The sequence below is a fragment of the Dipodomys ordii genome, unplaced genomic scaffold (assembly GCF_000151885.1).
Source record: "Dipodomys ordii isolate 6190 unplaced genomic scaffold, Dord_2.0 Scaffold51, whole genome shotgun sequence".
In the NCBI taxonomy this organism is placed as follows: domain Eukaryota; kingdom Metazoa; phylum Chordata; class Mammalia; order Rodentia; family Heteromyidae; genus Dipodomys; species Dipodomys ordii.
The window spans coordinates 4,002,451-4,006,872 of record NW_012267267.1 but is presented as its reverse complement, the minus strand read 5'-3'; the positions used below and the strand labels follow the sequence as shown (position 1 = coordinate 4,006,872).

Genomic DNA, 4,422 nt, shown 5'->3' with positions numbered 1-4,422 from the left:
AGTCCTCAGATCTCAGCCTCCTGACCAGTCAGGATCATAGGATAACAGGTATGAGCCACCAACACTAGGCTTTTTGTTTTGATTTTTCCTGCCAGACATTATTAAATGTATGGTGTTTTTGTTTTGTTTTTCTGCTGTTATTATTGTTCTTTTTGTTGATGTGAGGCTTGAACTCAGGGACTTCATGCTTTCACTTGGCTTTTTTGCTCAAAGTTGGCACTCTACCACTTGATCCACATCTCCACTTCCAGCATCATGCTGGTTAACTGGAGATAAAAGTCTCTTCCATTTGTCTGCCCAGACTGACTCAAATGAGGAAACTCGCTCTTAGCCTCCTGAGTACCTAGGATTACAGGCATGAGCCATCAGCAGTTGGCTTAAATGTGTTTTATCTAATTTTCACAATAGCTTCTCTGAGTATGTCTGAGCATTCCTAACTTTTACCAATGATACTGGAGGTGTACTTTAGTAGAGTGATTGCCTGGGTTCAGTTCCTAGCCCTGAAAATACAAAGATCAGAAAGTAACTAACTTGCCCAAGAGAACAGTAACACTCTCATTCTGCCCAGAATTCCTCCTGTAGCACATCTAACTCCAATTCCTCCTTTAAGATTCAATTCAAGGGCTGGGAAGGTGGCTCAGTGATAGAGTGCTTGCCTTGCATGCATGAGGCTCTGGATTCAATTCCTCAATACCACATAAGCAGAAAAAGCTGGAAGTGGTGCTGTGGCTCAAGTGGTAGAGCACTAGCCTTAAGCTGAAGGGCTGAGGAACAGCACCCAGGCCCAGAGTTCAGGACCCACAACACACAAACACACACACACACACACACATTAAGATTCAATTCATTAATCTCTCTCACGTTCTCGTTCTCTCTCTCTCTCTGATACAAAACAAGCACATACAAAGCATTTAATGGAAAAAAATCTATTGGCCACCAACTATTTGCTAGCTTCAAGTTAAGTGCTGGAATACATAGGTGAGTGGCAAATCAGGGCAACTAAGTAAGAATTCATTGAAGGCTACCTTCTCCCAGATACTGCACATGCAGCCTGCCCCTTGTATCCATAGGTTCTACAGCCATAGATTTAACCAATCACAGACTAGTAATATTTGGAAAAAACAGAAACACTAAAATATGATAAAGGGTCTGGGAAGGTGGCTCAGTGGTACAGTGCTTGCCTTGCATGCATGAGGCCCTGGGTTCAATTCCTTAGCACCCCATAAGCAGAAAAAGCTGGAAGTGGCACTATGGCTCAAGTGGTAGAGCACTGCCTTGAGCTGAAGAGCTCAGGGACAGCGTCCAGCCCCATGACCGATAAAAAAAAAAACCAACAATAAAATATGATAAAATAAAAATGCATTGCAGGGCACTGGCAGCTCATATCTGTAATCCTACTCAAGAGGCTGACATCTGAGGATCACAGTTTGAAGCCAACCCAGGCAAGAAAGTGCATGAAATGCTACCTCCAACTAACCACAGTGCCCAGGCCCTGAGTTCAAGCCGCAGGACCAGCACAGAAAAGAAAAAATAAAAATTCAATATAACTACTTCTATAACACTTACATTGTACTGGCTACTACAAGTAACTTATAAATATTTAAAAACATATGGGAGGATATGCCTGAGTTACATGCATTCATCACCCTAGTTAAACAGAAGAACATGAGCATGGTTATCTGTAGGGGGCCCTGGACCAACCCTCTGAGGATACCAAGAGTATGCTTTACCAAGGTAAAATACATAGCCTATCTTAAGGAAACTTCCTGCACTCCAGTGGGGGACTATCATATGTAAATAGATCATTACATATGAGGCAACTTAAAAGATGCTTCTGCTGGGTTCTGTGAATTAATGAAAAGGCTTTGAATTAATTAAAAGACTTTGAACCTGTGACCTTTGACCTGAGGTATTCTCTGCTGCAGTCGGCTTTGCAATAACCATGGACTCTAAGAAAGACCAGTTTCACAGCGAAGCATCTTGTGTGGAAAGCAAATGGCCCCTCAAAGAGCCAAAAATTCAGGAGCTTTTAGTGTTCCTGTTCTGTTCCAGTAACAAAATAATAACAACTTCTCCAGAATTCCTCCAAGGGCAAAGACCAAGCCAGAGGTCAACCAGGTCACAACATACCAGTGACCTGGGGCTGTTTTAACTATTCTTTTTTTTTTTTGTCGGTTGTAGGGCTTGAACTCTGGGCCTTGGCGCTGTCCCTCAGCTCTTCAGCTCAAGGCGAGCGCTCTACCACTTGAGCCACAGCGCCACTTCTGACTTTTTCTGCTTATGTGGTGTTGAGGATTCGAACCCAGGGCCCCATGCATGCAAGGCAAGTGCTCTATCACTGAGCCACCTTCCCAGACCCTGCCCCCAATTCTCCCTCTTTAACAGGAAGCCAATTATCTGTACCTCAAAGATAACTGAAGGTGTACTGAGGTGCTGTTTTCCTATGGCTACTATGTAATAAATTTCCTTTCTCTTAGCCGGGCGCTGGTGGCTCACACCTGTAATCCTAGCTACTCAGGAGGCTGAGATCTGAGGATCACCATTCAAAGCCAGCCCGGGCAGGAGAGACCGTGAGACTCCTATCTCCAATAAACCACCAGAAAACTGGAAGTGGTGGTGTAGCTCAAGTGGTAGAGCGCTTGCGTTGAGCTGAAGAGCTGAGGGACAGCGCCCAGGCCCAGAGTTCAAGCCCCACGACCGACAAAAAAAAAAAAAATTCCTTTCTCTGCCCTTCATCTTGTCTCTCTTTTTTTTTCTTTTTTCTTTTGCATATGGGAGTGAATGGTCATAACTAACTTGGGCTTCTTGGGGTCTAGGACTATGGTCTGAAAACCTAATTTCATTTTCACTGGATTTCATTAATCCATACTAGAAGTATCTATGGGAAAGGAGCAGTTAGGCAGAAGGGAACAGAAGGAGAGGTGCTGAGTGAGGAAAGGCTTTGTGAAGATACTGTGTGAACTAAATCGTACTGGAAGAGGAATAGTATGTTTAAACTCATGATGAGACAAGGGAGAGAGGGGGAAAGGAGAGGAGAAAGAGAGAAAAAAAATCAGAAATCAGAAAGTTGAGGAAAGAAACTTGGAGAACAGTCCATGGAGAACATTGCAAAACATGTGAGATCTGAAGAATGACCTAGGCTGGGAAGTAAGACTGTTAAGAAGGTGAAGTCAGCCATGCCAAACGCAAGAGAAAGGTCAGGATGAGATCTCTGTTCTCTGGATTTAGCAACCACTGGTAACTTCAGCAAGAGCATTTTAGTAGAGATGGAGGAAGTAGAAGCCAGAAGGCAGGGAGGGGGTGAGTGGATGGGAAAAGAATCAAATGGTAAGTACAGAGAACTTTTATGAAGTTTGACTTAAAGAGGACAGAGAATAGGGCAATAGCTAAAGAGTGACTATGTTTTAAGATCTCCTGTCTTTTGTCTTAACTCTCACTAGTCTCAAAAGGATAGGTTTCCATTTGGACCAAAAGCTTCCATTACGTTGCAAGCTGTTTAAGGACAAGACCTGTGCCTTTCTGTCCATGTACTTCTCTTTACCTGCTATAAGGTCAGTTGAATGAATGTGGTAATAAGGAACTAAAGGATGTGCTAGAATACAGCCACTGATTGTTCTTCTCCATTGAAATTTGTGTTTGAAAAAGAAGCAAAGAGAAAACAAATCCCAACTTCCCTCACAAATGTTTATCAATGTCTGATCCAGAGGGCCAGGTGTAGATAGATCCCAGTGCAGATTATAAAGTCTGGAAAATTGATCTTTAGATTCAAAGGTCCCTTCACAGTCACAGAAGGTGTTCTAGGTCTTGGAACTGGTGTGTTGGGTTCTTAGAGTTGCCATTACAGATCTTGAGCCTGCCCAGGCTTCAGTCCTCTCATGGATGACTTCAATGTAGTATGGCAACTACCTTGTAGAGAGGACTGCAGGAGGGTGGATGGCATGCAAGTGGAGAGCTTATCCTGCTACTTGGTGAAACAGCTTGCAAGGCTGGTCAAGAAATGTACTCATGACCTCTCTCATGTGACTGTAACCTGTCTGTACAGCATCTTTACAATAAAATAAAATTTTAAAGAAATATCAGTAAAAAAACTAAGACAAAGTATTACTACAGTGAATAAAGACACTGCCAACGGGAGTGAAGTCCAGAAGAGTTACGTGTAAGTCAAATCTTACTTTAAATATTGGAAGAAAATTTGCTCCTTAGACCTCTTTAGAAAACTTTGGATGACTGAATAACTAACCCCTATGACCAATTTTACAAATCCATATTTTCACTAACAGGGGCTTACCCCCCCCACACACACACTTGTTCAAGTTTCAACTCTCCTAATGAATCTGCCCAATTAAGTCAGTGTTCCCTGGGGGGGTTGGAAGGCGAGGAACCAGGATGTTGCATTAATTTCCTGGCCAGCCAAAACTGTTT

The 4,422-nt window shown here is 43.0% G+C and overlaps 1 protein-coding gene across 1 annotated transcript in view; it reads right to left on the bottom strand.

Annotated features, from left to right (window-relative positions):
- Pgm1 (phosphoglucomutase 1) overlaps nt 1-4,422 on the bottom strand; it is a 59,837-nt gene that overhangs the window by 54,162 nt on the left and 1,253 nt on the right. The gene's annotated exons all lie outside the window — the stretch shown is intronic.